General features: G+C 40.3%; 1 long non-coding RNA gene across 1 annotated transcript in view; it reads right to left on the bottom strand.

The window, feature by feature from the left end:
- Nucleotides 1–1,569: 1,569 nt before the first annotated feature.
- The window catches only part of LOC141422488 (uncharacterized), a 24,759-nt gene continuing 7,810 nt past the window's right edge, over nt 1,570–18,518 (bottom strand). Inside the window, exons 2-3 of the long non-coding RNA XR_012447065.1 lie at nt 12,348–12,646; nt 1,570–4,222 (exon numbers count right to left, since the gene is read on the bottom strand). This is a non-coding gene — a long non-coding RNA (uncharacterized lncRNA). The remainder of the gene's footprint in view (nt 4,223–12,347; nt 12,647–18,518) is intronic.

The following is an 18,518-nucleotide window of genomic DNA, read 5'->3' as shown; positions in this document are numbered from 1 at the left end:
TAAAATTAATAAAGTTTCAGGGAAATTGGGACTCTCCTGCTGTTGGTGGGAATATCTCTGGCAATTAACACCAGAAGCCTTAAGCATTTATTGCCTTTGACTTTGACGTTTCTACCAAGAAATAAATATACTTCAGAAACCATCATGAATGTACACAGTATTACGAGCTGTTAAAACATGGTGGTTAATGTTAAAAGAAATGAAGGCATTCATGATAAATTATTAATAATATTACAAGACATGGGGCTGGTGCAGTGACTCAAGTGATAGAGCATCTGCCTAGTAAGCATAAGGCCCTGAGTTCAAACCCCAGCACTGCCAAAAAAAAAAAAAATAGAAGATGTGTACAATATCTCATGTAAAACAGGTATTTATTTCAAAACTAGAACTATACAAACTGAAGGTGCTATACTGGTTGCCTCTGGTAGTGAGGTTATAGGTAATGTCTCTTGTGCTTTTGTCTATTTTCCACATTTTTGTACAAAATCTAGTACTCTTAAGATTAGAGGAAGAGTCATGGTGTGTAGCTCAGTTGTAGAGCATATGCTTAGCATGTGTGAGGCCCTGGGATTAACCCACAGCAAGTGAGCCTGTGTGCACACACATGCACACAATTGAAAAAGCAAACAGAAGCCTGGGATAGTTGAGAAAAAAAATTTTTAATTACTTTCCATAGCATCTCTGTCCCTTCCAAATCTGTTAATTAACTCTGATCTTCAATCTCATGAATTGTGTAGCCATAAGCAAGTCACCCTACAGCTCTAGACCCTCATGTTAAAAGAGCAGAGAGGATGTCTATGGTCAAAGCTTCAACATTCTGTGCTTATGAAATGGAGGGGGCACCTACAAGAGACGGATGTGGAAGGCAATTTTTTCTTATACTAGTCTTTTCCTCTGATCCAGTCTGCCTTGTTTCTTTTGCTATAGAGTCAGTCTAAGGGCTAACAGTGTCCACTTTAAGTAGATCTTACTAGATTAAAAGATAATGTCCAACTTAGGCAAAGTACTTAATACCAATTTCCTACATTTCCCTTTTTCCCTCATTTCCAAAGCCTGCAGCTAACCCTGAGATGATTGGAAAATAAAAGCAAATCTGACGTGACCTGACTTTTGAGGACATGCTGAGGAATAAGGGGAAGGTTATGGCAGTCTTCCACCCCTTGGTCCTTCTCGGCACTTGGTGCAGAGAGTTCCAGCCTGATGCACATGAACCCCCGCCTCCACACACACCCCACCATCGCTACCATGAAGAAGAGTCCGAATTATGGTGGCTGTATGGATAGATTCTTTCTTGCTCTCATTCCCATAGTCTTTCTCAACAACTCAACCTCAGATGTCCCCTCAGTTTTGTTTTATTTGCTGGTATACTTTAAATGCTAGAGATCACATGTCATAGGGTCACGATGCTTTTTTGCCCAGGGAACAGAAACTGAGAACACCAATTTCCTTCTTACAACACCCTTTCCCCACCCTACCCCCAGCCTGTCTCCACTCATGTTACTGTGCTCCCTATTCCTGAATGAATAATTCAAAACAAAACTTTGAAATAAATTTTATTACAATGCATTCCACATTACATCCTGATATTAAGCAGTTGAACTTTGGAATGTTAAAATTAGTTATCAAATATTATTTACTAAAATATTAGGGTTGGGGAAAAACACTAATAGAAAATATTTCAAAATATTAACCATGTCATGAAGTTGTGGATGATTTGTAATATCTCCATTGACAACTTTCACAATTCACAATCAGGAAAAAAATCATATTTAAAACATTAACCATTTGATTTTCACCTACAGGAAAAGTCAAGTCACTATCCACTTGAAGAATCCCTTCAAATTATTATTGAAAATCAAATACTATTGATTTCACTGAATGATAATTGCACAACCTTTTGACACAAAATCTGTCTCCCCAATTTCACCTCCCCTGTTATCCACAACAGCTGTGATCACCAAGTCTTCAAAAATGACATTCTCTTAGATATGAACTGCCCTACGCAATTGTGGGTTAATTAAAACTGCCAAAATAAAAATTAGCAGGGAAGTATAGTTTTGAGACCTCTGAGGGGTTAATTCAACAAATATTTATTACCCTTAAGTGGCTTAGGGTCTGCCAATCTTTTGCTGAGGGAGGGGGCAGGGAATGGGGGATTAGTAGGGTTTAGGAATCAGACCTCCTTTTGCTGTATTTCTATAAGGTTTCCATTCCCTGGACTCACAGGAAATAAGCACTCCAGTCCCCACTGTCCCTCTAGCTTCCAATATGTATTCTTTCCTTACTATACATGCATACCTGTCTCCCTAAGACTCAGCAGAGTCTTCCATCACAATAATTTGGGGTACTTCAAGATCTCATAAGTTACTCAGGACCTAAGATAGGCTACTCAACTCACTGATTATAAATAGGAAGAGAGACCAACACATGTTCCTGGCTTCTGAGCCAGTGTCTATAACAACTAATTCCTGCTGGAGTAAAGAGTCCTGATGAAGGAACATCTCTCAATCCTCCCTTATCTTCATGCCATGCACATACTATAAACTGTGCCTCTTTTCCCCTGCCCTTCTACATCTTAAGTCTCAAATAAGATGGCATGACATCTGAGAAGTTTTTAATAACTCATAGATGAAGTAAGGTATCCCTGTCATGTACTTCATCAGTACCCTGGATTATTACTAGCAAAGCACTTATCATACTTTATTGTAATTACTTGTTTAGTAAACACATATATCCCATTAGCCCTTAACTTTGAGAGGGGTATGGCATGTCTGTCCCCAATGGCTAAACACAGCAGGTATCCAGGATACACTAGACCTGAATTGACCTCATCAGGAATATCAGGGCTGATGAAAGAATTGGCAAGGGAGCAGAATGAGCTGCTATTTCTCAGACACTAATAAACTGATCCAGGGGACAATTCCACATTTTACAACTTCACAATTCAACACATCACAAAATTGAGTAACTCATAGCATGTGCCTCCACCTGCCAAAGGCACAAATGCTCTTGCTGGGCAAGGATCCTTGCCATCTTATAAGGAGCTCTTTCAGGATCTCTGTTAATCCCAGACTTACATGAAGGTACCCAAGGGCGGCTATATCTGGGTTGGTGGAGAGTGGGGTGAAGGGGATATTCCTTATTCAAGAATGGGTTAGGCATTTCTAGGAAATACTTACTGTTCCTTTTGGGAAAGACCTGGATAAAAATTTTCTTCCTTTCAACAATCATAAAACACATCTTTGTGTGGATCTCTTATGTGAAGAACTGGGCTGGAATGACAGAAACCCTGCTCTCAGGAAACTTCTATGTTTTGTGGTGTCTTGCTTTCAAAGTGGATTTCTTGCACTTCATAATTCTATAACTCTTACCCACAAGGCTAATCCCTAGTATGTGTTCTCTGATGTTGCATAAGGCCTGACCCATGCCTAAATGTTTTCCTGCACTCAGTACATCCATAAGGCTTCTCTCCAGAGTGAATTCGCTGATGGCCAATAAGAATAGACTTTCTAGCAAAAGCCTTACCACATTCAAAATACTCATAGCCTTTTTCTCCAGTATGAATTTTCTTATGCTGAACAAGGGCAGAGTTCTAACTGGAGGTTTTCCCACCTTCACCACAATAAGTTTTCTCTCCTGTGTGAATTCCTCCAATGCCTAATAAGCTCTGAACTGCCTCAGGAAGCTTTTCCACATTCATAACATTCATAGGGCTTTTCACCACTGTGAATTCTCTGGTATCTAACAAGATCTGCCCTCAAACTGAAGGCTTTACCACATTCTTTACATGCATAAGGTCTCTCTCCAGGTAACTTCTCTGATGCCTAATCAGCTTTAAGCTGTGGCAAAATGCTTTCCCACAGTCAAAACATTCATAGATCTTTTTCCCTGTGTAAATTCTCTGTTGTGTGATATCATTTGAATTCAGACTGATTTCCTTCACTTTTGTTACATTCAAGAAGGCTCTGTTCTATAGGGGTTTTCTTATTGAAGGTTGCAAGCTTGAAATGTCCTTCCTGGGAAGAAAGCTGACTCCTTTGTTCCTTGCAGCAATTCTCCTTTGCTTCTCAAGGTTGTCTGGACCTTCCACAGCTTCTTCAACTATCTGTCCTGAAAGAGCTTCCTTAGGAAGTCTACATGGGGCTATCATCAGCCATTGATCCTACACATTCAATAATTTCTTGCTTTGCTGTCAACACTTTGTCAGCCACCATCTTCCCATCTAAAAATGTGAATAGAAAATTCAAATGCTATTAATTTCTCATGTTGAGAGAAAGGAAGCTATTGTAGTGACACAGGTTACTCCAGAGGCACCTTCACACCCATGTTTATTGCGGCACTATTCACAATAGCCAAGTTATGGAAACAGCCAAGATGCCCCACCACTGATGAATGGATTAAGAAAATGTGGTATCTGTACACAATGGAATTTTATGCAGCCATGAAGAAGAACGAAATGTTATCATTCGCTGGTAAATGGATGGAATTGGAGAACATCATTCTGAGTGAGGTTAGCCTGGCCCAAAAGACCAAAAATCTTATGTTCTCCCTCATATGTGGACATTAGATCAAGGGCAAACACAACAAGGGGATTGGACTTTGAGCACATGATAAAAGTGAGAGCACACAAGGGAGGGGTGAGGATAGGTAAGACACCTAAAAAACTAGCTAGCATTTGTTGCCCTTAACGCAGAGAAACTGAAGCAGATACCTTAAAAGCAACTGAAACCAATAGGAAAAGGGGACCAGGAACTAGAGAAAAGGTGAGATCAAAAAGAATTAACCTAGAAGGTAACACACACGCACAGGAAATCAATGTGAGTCAATGCCCTGTATAGCTATCCTTATCTCAACCAGCAAAAGCCCTTGTTCCTTCCTATTATAGCTTATACTCTCTCTACAACAAAATTAGAAATAAGGGCAAAATAGTTTCTGCTGGGTATTGAGGGGGTGGGGGGGAGAGGGAGGGGGCGGAGTGGGTGGTAAGGGAGGGGGTGGGGGCAGGGGTGAGAAATGACCCAAGCCTTGTATGCACATATGAATAATAAAAGGAAAAAAATTTCCATGGGGTTTAAAAAAAAAAAAAAGGAAGCTATTGTGGGAATGGAAAATAAACCAAATAAAAAAGGTATTTGCCCTAGCAGGCGAGAGCCCTGAGTTCAAACCCAAAGGCCACCAAAAAAAAAAAAAATCTTTTTTTAAAAACAGGGTCTTACTATGTAGCCCAGGCTGACCTTGAACTTGCAATCCTGCCTCAGCCTCCAGAGTCCTGGGATTAGAGGAGTGCACCACCATGCCCAACTAGAAGGAAAATTCTCAAGACTAGCTTTCCAACCTAGAAGAATTCAGAGAAGTGGCATGGGTAGTGAGAAGTGGGCCCCTCAGAGAATAAAGTAAACAAAAAATGAGAATCAGTAATGCAGATGAGGAATGGTAAACAAGAAAAGACAGGAGCTAGAGCTGACAAATAGGAGTATCTGTGAGAAACCAGGAAGCTAGGGGGCAATTCTGGGTTAGAGAAGATATTTTAGGTAAGAAGAGAAAGGAAAAGAGATGATCAGAGTGACCCTGATAATGATGTCTAAGCATCTTGAATCAGTGATACTTCTAGCAAAATAGGAGAAATCAGTATTGGGCAGAGGTAGGTGGGAAGGAACTAGAATGCATGAAGACATTTGCAGATTCTGGCAGGCTCCAAATGGATCAAATAAATATAAGCAGTAAGAATAAGACACAATAGAATGAGACACATGGTGCATGAGGAAAGGAATATTTTTGGTTTCTGACTTAATCTGGGGTCAGGTGGCAGTGTGAAATGTCAAAGAAGGTGAATGGAAACAACCAGCAGATGTGACTGCCTGGAGCCAAACCTGACCCTCATACAACATACTGCTGTTATTTCTAGATTTCTGGTAATTTATAACAGGAAACTATTAGAAATGGCTGATGTAAATTGAATTATTTTGAGAGGGAGAAAATCTGAAGTGTTAAATTACTCTCATCCCCTGCAAAAGTCCTCTAAACTTACATGATTTTTACAAATCAGGAAATGAAACTCAGAAAGGCTATGAAAGGCTATAGCATTAATAACTGGTTGATATTGGATTAAAACAAAGATGCTTAGCCTCAAAAAATGCAGTCTTTCCCCTGAGTTATCTACCTTTCATTTGGAAGGAAGGAGGGCTGTACTTTATCTGAAACAAAAAGCAATTTAAAACTCATTTTAATTTGTCTTTGGAAAAGTCCCATATTTATATGAAAGTAAGTATTGCCTTCTGATATTCTTTGAGTTTCTAACACTTTAAAAATAACAACAAAACATCACAATGAGTACCTAGCAAAAGCTGAGAGATTCCTGACTTCCTTTTTCCTATTCTTTACCAGAAGTAAAGACAGACAGCATAGATCAAGTATAGCTGCACACTGAAATTCACACTGTCCTTGGGTTTAAGAAAGTTAAATTATTAATTATATCAATAATTAAATTTAACTTAAATTATTCAAGGTTATGCTTATTTGATAAATAAAACATTTATGAAAAAATAAAATAGAGGTAGAAAATAGGGCACTATGTAGTTGAAATCAGAGACCTACTGAGGCATAGTGGCATACTCTTGTAATTCCAACACTCAGGAGATAGAATCTGGAGGATCATGAGTTCAAGGCTAGTCTAGGCTACCTAGTGAGAACCTGTCTTGAAAAACTATGAGCTGGAAAAGTACTTTCCTAGCATGTATAAGGCCCTGGAATTGATCCCTAGCACACACACCCTCAAAAAAGAATTAAAGACATAACTACCTAATGAGAACATTTCTGAAAGTAATAAATAGGTCAGCTGGATGCCAGTGGCTCATGCCTGTAATCCTAGCTACTCAGGAGGCAGAGTTCAGGAGGATGGCAGTTCAAAGCCAGCCCAGGCAAATAGTTCATGAGACCCTATCTTGAAAATACCCAACACAATCAAAGGGTGGAGAAAGTTTTTCCAAGCAAATGAACCCTATAAACAGGCAGGAGAAGCTATACTCATTTCTGACAAAGTAGACTTCAAGCTAAAATCAGTCAGAGGAGACAACAAAGGTCACTTTATATTAATTAAAGGAACAATTCATCAAGAGGAAATATCAATTCTTAATATATATGCACCAAACACAGGGGTACCTATCTACATTTTAAAAAAATCTCTAATTGGTCAAAGAGCACAGACAGACTCAAACACAGTAACAGTGGGAGAGCTGATCAACAAACTTCAGAGCTACTCCACACATTAGACCAAAAAGACACCATAGATATCCACAGAGTATTTCACCCAACAACCAGGCAATACACTTTTTTTTCTGCAGCTCATGGGACTTTTTCAAAAATAGATCATATTTTAGGACACAAAGCAAGCCTCAACAAATTCAAGAAAATTGAAATAACCTCCTGCATCATATCAGATCACAACAGAATAAAACTAGACCTCAACAACAAAAGAAATCACAGAAAATATTCAGATGGAGACTGAACAACACACTGCTGAAAGACCAATGGGTAACCAAAGCAATAAGGGAAGAAATCAAAAAGTTCCTAGAATTCAATGAAAATGAAAATACAACCTACCAGAATCTGTGGGACACAGCAAAGTCTGTGCTATGGGGAAAGTTTATAGCTATCAGTGCCTACATTAAAAAAAACCAGAGACCTCTTAAATAAACAACCTACTGATGCACCTTAAGCTCCTAGAAAAATAAGAACAAACCAATCCAAAACCAGCAGACAGAGAGAAATAATAAAAATCAGGGCTGAGATCAATGAGATTGAGACTAAAAAAAACTATACAAAGAATCAATGAAACAAAAAATTGGTTATTTGAAAAGGTTAACAGGATCAACAAACCCTTAGCCAACATGACAAAATGGAGGAGGGGAAAGACCCAGATAAATAAAATCAGAGATGAAAAAGGGGACATAACCACAAATACTAACAAAATCCAGAGAATCATTAGCAAGTACTTTGAAAATTTACATTCAAGTAAACTGGAAAATCTAGATGAAATGGATAAATTTCTAGATGCATATAACCAACCAAAATTGAACCAAAAAGATATTAAGCTTAATAGTTCTATTACAAGCAATGAAATTGAAGTGGTAATAGAGTCTCCCTACAAAGAAAAGCCCAGGACCTGATGGATTCATGGATAAATTTTACCAAAACTTTAAAGAAGAACTTTAAAGAAGAGTATTGGTGAATACTCCTCAAATTTTTCCAGGAAATAGAAAGGGAAGGAACACTACCAAACTCATTCTGTGAAGCCAACAATACATTCATTCCAAAACCCAATAAAGATGCAACAAGAAAAGAGAATTATAGACCAATATCTTTAATGAATATCGACACAAAGATGCACAGCAAAATACTGGCAAACAGAATTCAACAACATGTAAAAAGATCATACGTCATGACCAAGTCATTTTCATTCCAGGGATATAAGAATGGTTCAACATAAGTAAATCTATAAATGCAATACATCATATAAACAGAAGGAAGGACAAAAACCACGTGATCCTCTCAATAGATGCAGAAAAATCCTTTAACAAAATGTATGCCCTTTTATGATAAAAGCTCTGAAGAAACTAGGAATAGAAGGAATGTTCCTCAACATAATAAAGGCTATATAAAACAAACCTAGAGCCAACATCATACTAAATGGAGAACAACTGAAACAATTCCTATTAAAGTCAGGAATGAGACAGAGTTGTCTGCTTTCTCCACTCCTATTCAATATAGTTTTGGAATTCCTAGCCAGAGCAATAAGACAAGAGCAAGAAATAAAAGGGATTCAAATAGGGAAGGAAGAAGTCAAACTATCCCTATTTGCAGATGACATGATACTACACCTAACAGACCCTAAAAACTCTACCAAAAAACTATTAGAAATCATAAATTTTTTCAGCAAAGTAGCAAGATACAAAATTAACATACAGAACTCAGTAGCCTTCCTATATACTAAAAATGAACAGACTGAGAAAGAAATCAGGGAAACACTCCTACTTACAATACCCTCAAATACAATAAAGTACCTTGGAATAAATTTAACAAAAAAAACCAAAGACCTTTTCAATGAAAACTATAAACCACTGAAGAGAGAAATAGAAGAAGACATCAGAAAATGGAAAGACCTTCCATGCTCGTGGATTGGTAGAATCAACATTGTGAAAATGGCCATACTACAAAGCAAACTACATGTTCAATGCAATTCTTATCAAAATTCCAATGACATTCTGCACAGAAATAGAAAAATCAATCTTGAAATACACATGGAAACACAAAAGACCTTGAATAATCAAAGCAATTCTGAGCTGGAGGCATCACAATACCCAACTTCATACTACACTACAGAGCCATAACAATAAAAACAGCATATCACTGGCACAAAAAACAGACAAGAAGACCAACGGATCAGAGCAGAAGACCCAGACTTAAACTCACACATCCATAGCCAACTGATCTTTGACAAAGGATCCCAAAACACACAATGGAGAAAAGACATCCTCTTCAACAAATTCTGCTGGGAAAACTGGATATCCACATGTACAAGACTGAAACTAGATCCTTGTCTTTCACCTTGTGCCAAAATCAACTCAAAGTGAATCAAAGACCTTAATATAAGGCCTTAAGCTTTGAAACAATTCCAGGAAGCAGTAGGTACACTGGAACAGATAGGTACAGGGAATGACTTCCTAAACAGAATTCAAAAGGCTCAGCATCTAAGAGAAATAATGAACAAATGAGACTGCATCAAACTAAAGAGCTTCTGCAGAGCAAAGGAAACAGTCACCAAACTCAAGAGGCAGCCCACAGAATGGGAGAAAATTTTTGCCAGCTACCCATCCTATAAGGGACTAATATCCAGAATCTACAGGGAACTCAAAAAACTCAACTCCCAAAGAATCAATGGAATTCTTCAAAGGAAGAGGTACAAATGGCCAGCAAATACATGAAGAAGTGTTTAACTTACCTGGTTATAAAAGAGATGCAAATCAAAACAACATTTAGATTTTATCTCACCCCAGTTAGAACAGCCATATCAAGGGCAATAACAACAACAAATGCTGGTGAGGATGGGTGAAACAGGAACCCTTATACACTGTTGGTGGAAATGAAAATTAGTACAACCATATGGAAGGCAGTATGGAGATTCCTCAAAAAACACTATTAACAATAGCCAAGCTTTGGAAACAACCCAGGTGCCCTACAACTGATGAATGGATCAATAAAATGTGGTAAATATACACAATGGAACATTATTCATCCATAAGAAATAATGACATGTGGTTGGGAAGTAAATGGATGCAATTGGAGAACATCATGTTAAGTGAAGTAAGCCAGGCTCAGGAATACAAAGACTACGTTTTTCTCTCATACATTGAAGATAGATCCAAACATAAACATATACACAAAAACAAGCATGATCATACACAAACTCAGATGTAATGTCGCAGGAGGGCTCAGACAGAGACTGAGAGGACACCACTTTTGGGTCAAAGAGCATCATTTTCTTTTTTTTTCACAGAGCTGTGCTCCAAAATTTTATTTATTTATTTATTTTTATTTTATTGTTTTATTATTCATATGTGCATACAAGGCTTGGGTCATTTCTCACCCCTGCCTCCTCAATACCCAGCAGAAACTATTTTGCCCTTATTTCTAATTTTGTTGTAGAGAGAGTATAAGCTATAATAGGAAGGAACAAGGGCTTTTGCTGGTTGAGATAAGGATAGCTATACAGGGAGTTGACTCACATTAATTTTCTGTGTGTGTGTGTTACCTTCTAGGTTAATTCTTTTTTGATCTAATCTTTTCTCTAGTTCCTAGTCCCCTTTTCCTATTGGTTTCAGTTGCTTTTAAGGTATCTGCTTTAGTTTCTCTGCACTAAGGGCAACAATTGCTAGCTAATTTTTTAGGTGTCTTACCTATCCTCACCCCTCCCTTGTGTGCTCTCACTTTTATCATGTGCTCAAAGTCCAATCCCCTTGTTGTGTTTGCCCTTGATCTAATGTCCACATATGAGGGAGAACATACGATTTTTGGTCTTTTGGGCCAGGCTAACCTCACTCAGAATGAAAAGAGTATCATCTTGATAAAGACTGCAGTACCTGGGGATTAGGCAGAGTAATATCAGGCATGCTCTTAAGATAAGGAACATTGAACCTATCAAGATCTTGAACACACCTAGGGTTGAGAACTAGCCCCCAACAGGTCATTGAAACTTTATCCCTTTCAAGTCTGCACAGGGACGTGGGCAAGCTTTTTTATCTTGTCAGTGATCTCTTTAATTACCTTTTTCTCATCATCAATCTGTAAACAGAAGTTACTCAGATTGAGATTACTCTAGGCTATTGTAGCCAGCAGGTGAGGTTTGGGATCCGTGTGATTGGGAGCCCCCCACCACTGAGTTTCCTGAGTAATATCATTGTAAAACTTTTGTCCCAAGCAGATCAAGTCCCTTAGCAGGGTAGAGAATTGGCCTTTTGGATGGAAGACACAGTAATTCCCAATAATAGAGGTTTTTAGGAGCCAAATGCTCTCCCTAAGGCAAGGGAGAGTGGTTTCATTTAAAGGGATCTTGTTGGTTTAGCTCTTTTGCCTCTCATGGCCAATGGTCTCTCATATTTTTTCCTCCACAAACATAACACAAAGTTACATTCAGAGTTTTTTGCTATGAACTCAGCTAATGAGAGGAACAGGTTTTGGGTTGTAACTGAGATGGGAAACTCACTTTGTATCTCCTTGTAAAAGGAGTGAAAGTCCTGGTGTAAGGAGCTCTCATGAATGATCATGATGAGTTGGAAATGCAGCAAAATACTGGGGTCTGTTTCTTTTTATAAATTAAAATGTCAAACTTTTTCCCAACTTCCCAGCCTGTTTCATTGAGGTTGAAAACAGTGAAATTTACAGGGTTATAGGCACCAAGAGTGCAGGCGGGGATTGCTTCCCTTTTTGTAAAAGAGCAGCAGTTCCACGTGAGGTGTGGACCTCCCCTTTTAGCCAAGTTGCCCACTTTTTATAACTACAATAAGGGTAGTAGAGTTGTTCACAGGATGCATAACCAGATGTCTCACTGTTATTTTTTGGGCATATATACTTGTCATTTAATCTGTAGGTCCTTTTCCAGGCTAGCCCCCCACAGTTGCCCTAAGGCATGATGTTTTCAGCTATTGTGGCACACACATCAAAATATATAGACACAGGTTTGTTGGGGTCATTATCCTGGGTGTGGTTAATGAGATTCCCAATGCTGGTGAAGCTTTGGGCCTCTAGCCATTGCTCTTGAGAGTGATAGATGGGGTTAAAACAGATATACTGACCATCATGAAAGCACACTGAGTAGGTGGTATGGCTGTGGGTGTATGACCCAACAATGGTGCGTGCACAAGAATAATAAGTATGGAAAACCAGAGTTTTGGTAACAGGTACTCTCTGCTTGGGCAGTGTGTATACGTGAGTCACAATCCAAAGTCCAAAATACACAGAACAGACTCATCCTCAAAGGTAAGATGGGCGAATCCTCAAGCTTCCGCCATGCATAGTCATCTTCCAGAGTGACTAGAGCAGGGATGATGTCTTGTTGTCCATGGTTTCCTGTTTTCTCCTGGGAAACAGGGTCCTGTTGGAGAAGGATGCTAGTGTTTTGAAGGTGATCTTGTATGGTAAGACCAAGTCAGGGATGCACTCCCATTTGAGGGAAGCTGGCTTCACTCAGCTGTGGTGGATCCAGGGAACGATCTCTGCTACCTTAACTGCTGTGGGGGTGGACAAAACAACAAAAGGCTCCCTCCAGTGGGGCTTTATAGTTGAACATTTCATTTCTTTACCTGAACAGCATCCCCTGGTTTATAAGTGTGCATGGGAGTTATCAGACTAACAGGAGTCTCTCTCTTACCCAGTCACTGATTTTTGAGAAAGTCAAATCAAGGGCCTGTATCTGTTATCTCAGGCTGAGGTCACCTATTTTCTTAAAGTCCCCTTGCAGGCCCCTGACTAAAGGGGGTGGATGCCAAAAAAGCATTTCAAAAGGGGAGAGACCTGTCTGTTGGTGGGGCTTGGCCTAATCCTGACCAAGGTTATGGGTAGTAATTGATCCTATAGTAGGGTCTCCTGGCAGTTTTTTTATTGTAATTTTGTAGAATCCTGTTTATACATTTTATTCTTCCTGAACTCTGGGGGTGGTAGGCCATGTGTAGATTTTAAGTTATTTTTAATTTTTTATCCATCAACTGTACCACCTCAGTCACAAAGCCCAGCCCATCGTCTGACCTAACAGACACAGGTATTCTGTATCGAGGGATGATTTTCTTTAGCAGGCACCTGGCCACTTTTTGGGCTCTCTCAGTCTGAGTGGGGAAGTCTTCTCATCCTGAGCAGGTGTAGACAAACACCTGCAAACATTGGGGATTGTTTCTGGCACACAGACTGTACTTTTACATATTGCCTTACTTATGTTGGAGAACTTGGGGACATAAAAATGCCAGGCCAAGGTGGTCTCAAGAGCTATTTGTCCTGAGTGAGTTCCTTCATGGAACTGTTTGACAAATGTAGGAGCCAGTGACTCATATAAGGCACTGTGGCCATCAGTAAACTTCCACCACCCGTCCGGTAGAAATTTTTCTCCTTCAGTCTCAAACCAAACCTGTTCTTGTGAAGTATGCCGTGGATCCCATTTAGATAAGGGACACAGGAACAAGGCAGCTGCCAGTGAGGCTGAGGTTTGTCCTCCTGGGAGAGCTTCTCACTTGGCTTGCCTATCAGCCATTTGATTTCCCCAAACAGCTGTTGTTTCCCCCTTTTGGTGCCCTCAGCAGTGTATAACTGCTACTCACTTAGGGGCCCATACAGTTTTTAGTAATTTTAGAATTTTTTTCCATATTTAACAGTTTTTGTGAGTTAGAAGTCCCAACTGGCAATGATCATGTTTTTAATGATAGCATCCAGAGTCACTACTGCATATCCAGCAAAATGTGTGTCTTTTTGGACAAAGCTGTTGCCATCCATGAAACATTCAACATCCGGATGACTAATGGGCTGGTTGGCCAAGCCTGTCCAGCTGGAGAACACCTCATCCATAATCTCTAAACAGTCATGCTCCAGTGGGCCTGAATTAACTCGTAATAGGGTGGCTGAGTTTAGAGTCTTAACAACCTCTAGCTGGACATGCAAGTTTTTATATAATATACTTTGATATTTGGCCATTTGGGAATTTGTTAACCAATAATTTTCCTTATATTTTATGAGAGTCAAGTCAGAGTGGGGAACACACACTGTGAGTTTCTGTCTCAAAGTAAGTATGTCTGCTTTAGCTGCTAAGATGGCAGTAGCTGCCAGAGCACACAGACATGGTGGCCAGCCTGAAGAAACTGCATCAAGTTGCTTTGATAAATAGGCCACAGGGCAGTGCCAGGCAACCTAATAGCTGGGTCAAGACTCCTACAGCTCCCAGTCTCTCATGTACATATAGGAAGAAGGGCTTTATCATATCTGGCAGGCCCAGAGCAGGGGCATTTGTGAGTGCCCTATTAATTCTTTAAAGGCCTTTTTTTTTCTCCCCATACCATGTGTTTTCATCCTCCTCCCTTTGTGGCTTCATAAAGGGGTTTTGCCAAGAGAGAGTAGTTGGGGATCCAGATCCAGCAGAAACCTGCACCTCCTAGAAACCCTCTAATCTGTACAGAGGCACATAAGGTGGGGGCAGGGACTCCTTGGGGTCTCCCACTAATATAGGTGTCTCTGGCTTTTTACATTTTTCCCTGTACTTGGAAGCTGCTGCCGCAGCTTAAAAGGGAGCATATCCCTTTTAAGTTGTTTGGATTTATATTATATATTATTCAACTCCAGCTTAGAAACTGCCTTCATGGGACAAAAATTCTAGAAATTAGAATATTGGTCTAAAATATTATGGTACTATTAGAAAAACTTATTAAAGACCTTTATTTTGTTGCTCCCCAAAGACTCTACCTCTTTGGGGATCACCTTAGGTGTTAAGGTGATCCCTGCAACTATTCTGTCTCACATCACACATTTACCAACTGACTTTCCTACATTCACCTGGTTCCCATCAGTCTGTTATCTACATTGTAACCAGCATGATCCTTTCAAATTGCAAATCTGATCACATTCCTTTGCTCAGCTTTTGCTTTTAGTGACTTAAAACAAAAATCTATTAGTCTCTCTCACAGTTATGTTTATTTATCAGAGTCAGCTGCTGGTTTTGATTTTCAGTCCCCAATGTGGTTGTAATGTGTTACCAGCCTGGCTGGAGACATCCAAAGGTTTCAGTGAACTGGGTTTCCAGGGTGCATTACTCACTGGCTAGCAAATGATTCTGATTATTAGCAGGAGGCTTAGCTGAGTTATTTATAGGAAAACCTACACATGTTCTCACCCTTTTGACCAAGATGAATCTGTCTTTGACTGCACTCATCTCATTCACCTGGGACACAATCTGGCCTAGTCAGAGTCTCCTAGATGAGATCCCAACAACTATTCTTATAATACATTCCACAAGTGATTCTGATGTACAGCCAGGGTTCATTTACTCAAGGAATAATGATAGACAAGGTTAAAGAGAATTGTTTCCTGAAGAGCACTTCTCTCACTTTGTCAGTGCATGATTGGAACTTGTGCATGACTATACGGTAAGCTGCATTAACGTTTATGCTATTGTATCTTCATCACTCAACCCATAGTGCCTCACATATAATTTCATATATACACATATATGTACATGTGTGTATTAGATAGATAGATAGTTATGAAAGTCATTGTAGTCAAAGAAATTCAAAGAGGCAGTGGTCAACATTGTTAAGTGCCTGATATGGACTGAAAAACCTCCCAACCATGTTTCAAATACTGCAGGAAAGTGATATAGCACACAGAAAAAGCATCAGTTGTGGAGTTAGCTGACTCCCTTTAGTTTGGTGCTTTGATATGTGTGACTTTAATAACATTGGAGAGACTGTCTCTCACGGGGCTAGCCAATTTCTAGAGCATGCCTTTCAGTGTAAACCAACACACACACCCCCACCTTCTCTATCAGGCTCTTACCCTCAGGACAACTACTCTTAACCTAATCACTTCAGGGCCAGGTACCAACCACCAGGGACAACCCCTATGCTCTAGAGTCCACTGAAATTACTCAAACTAGTCAATCCTAAAGCTGCTTACCCTGGCTTGTCTGTTCTTTCCCACAGAAACCACAGTAAGAGCTCTTGCCCATTTTTCCCTTACTCCCTCTACCTCCTGACCGACTCTGGTGTTTCCATGTCAAGACATGCCTCCTTTTCCTGAAAACTGTGAAGAACAAACCACCTTTTCAGCCACAATCATCTCCTGTTCTGTTGCCCTGATCGTACATAATGAAGTCCACATTTTAAAACAATATCAATGCGTAATAGATATGAGGCAAGGTGAGGGCAAATTTCACCTCACAAGGCATGGGTTACAGAATAGGCTTTATTGGGGGAAATTTACCAGACAATAAAAGAAACCACAGGTCCCCTGATTCTCCCAACATCTCATAGAAGGGAAATCTGGAGAGAGGTGCTCGTGTGTTTCAGGAGAGTGCCCACCTTCTTATGGTGCAAATTTGAGACGGCAGCCTTTGTCAATGGAGCTACAAAACCTGACTGCTTCTGACCAGAAGCCTGGACCTAGATGTCAGTTGTTTATGGAGTTGTTTAGGAAAGCAGCTACCCAGCACCAGGTGGAGATGGGGCTAGAGAGGTGTGAAGCACTGAGTTTGAGTACAGCCCTTCCCTCTGGGAGAAAACAAATTCCTGGTCCTAGTTAGCTCTGGGTCAAACAACCCAGAGGAAACCTCTTGGTAACTTTTGGACAATCCAGCTTACTGAGGTACACTGTTAATATCATGTATCTACATTGCAAAGTTTGTAACTTATTTTGCTACTTAATTGTAACAGAAAACACAACTGAACCTTTATAACACACTCCAGCATTCTACTTGTTTTAAGTGTCTTAATTCATCTTCACAGCATGATATAGTGTAAGTTCAACTGTTGGAAGAGAAACAGGATATATGCAATTTGTTCCATGTCATGTGGCTTGTAACTGATGTACTCTGGGCTGTTCTGAAACTAAATGGTTTGATCCATACTCTTAGATGCCTGCTCTGCTGAAATGCCTTTCCCCGTCCGCATTAGGCACCAAAGTGTAGAGAGCACCTACAAAAAATTTCACACTTATTTAATACCTATTGAGTGCCTATCTATGAAGACATTGTTAGGCTACGAGCAAAGTTATCAAGACAGCGTTGCCAAAACAGAAAGCATGTAATTGCCCAAGTTAATTGTGATTTAAAAAAAAAACTACAAAGGAGAAAGTAAGTGCTTTCAGAGTGTCTGACAAAGGCTCTAGCTCAGATTGGTGAAAGCCAAGAGGCATGACTGAGACTTGACCCATGAAAGCTCTGGCCACTTGAGAACTGGCAGGGAAGAGCCCAGAAGCGCAAAGACACTGGTAAGTAGTGCTGGAGGGGTCTGTGGAAACGGGCGCATGGGTGGGCGGGGGAATCCATGCCAGGGGCATGGGCAGTGGTCGGATAGGAGCCCGGCGGGAGGTAGGAGCCCTGGTACAGCCACGGGCTCTATCCATGGCGGATGCAGGCTGAGGGAGCCGAGGGAAAGCGGCGGTAAGGGCTGAGGCCAGACACTGCGTGCACGTAGAGCCATGTTACAGGACCTCGGCCCTCACCCAGCACTCCGCGGCTGCGTGCACCTATACCAGGGAGGAAGCGGACGGCTGCGTGCGTCGCGCGCGCCGGCAGTGGGGCGGCCGCGCCACTCTAGGAAGCCCGGAGGACTTCCGCTCTGTGCCCCGCAGAGGTGGGGGCGACGGGGCGGGGCTAGGGGAAGAAAGTCGTGGTGGAAGGTGGCTTTGAACACCTGATAAAAGGGTTATCCGAGTTTACAATGAATCAGACCTTGACAGTTCAATCAGGTCATTGACTGGAAGAGACCATTAGGTTTTCAAGGTATGGGCTATCTCTGCGCTATCCAATATGGAGGCCATTATCCATGTGAGGGTATTTATTGATTCCTTGAAGTATGGCAGGTGAAACTGAGGATATGGGTTTTTCATCTCATTTAATTTGAATTCAATTACATTTAAATTGCTGTACATGACTAGTAGCTACCATATTGGACAGTAAGATCCCAGTGAGTGAAATGCATAAGGTAAACAGATTTTTAATGAAGCAAATTAAGGAGTGTCCAGAGAAGACTCAAATTTTTCCCTTATCAAAGCCCGTAAGGTTTATACACATAATGTGTTCACTCCCTTGAGGGACCTAGCACCACACTTCTTGGTCTCTAAATACCTAATTTGGCCATTTTTTAGTGAACAAATTAATACAAATATTTGTTAACACTGTCCAAGGGAGGGGACAGTGATAAATATGGAAGATAATTCATGATTCCATCAATAATGAACAATTCTCTATCATTTATTTTCTTTTAAAAATGTAT

The sequence above is a fragment of the Castor canadensis genome, chromosome 4, assembly GCF_047511655.1.
Source record: "Castor canadensis chromosome 4, mCasCan1.hap1v2, whole genome shotgun sequence".
NCBI classification, from domain to species: Eukaryota; Metazoa; Chordata; class Mammalia; order Rodentia; family Castoridae; genus Castor; species Castor canadensis.
Note: the sequence above shows the minus strand (reverse complement) of the source record. Positions and strands in the feature narration are given on the sequence as shown.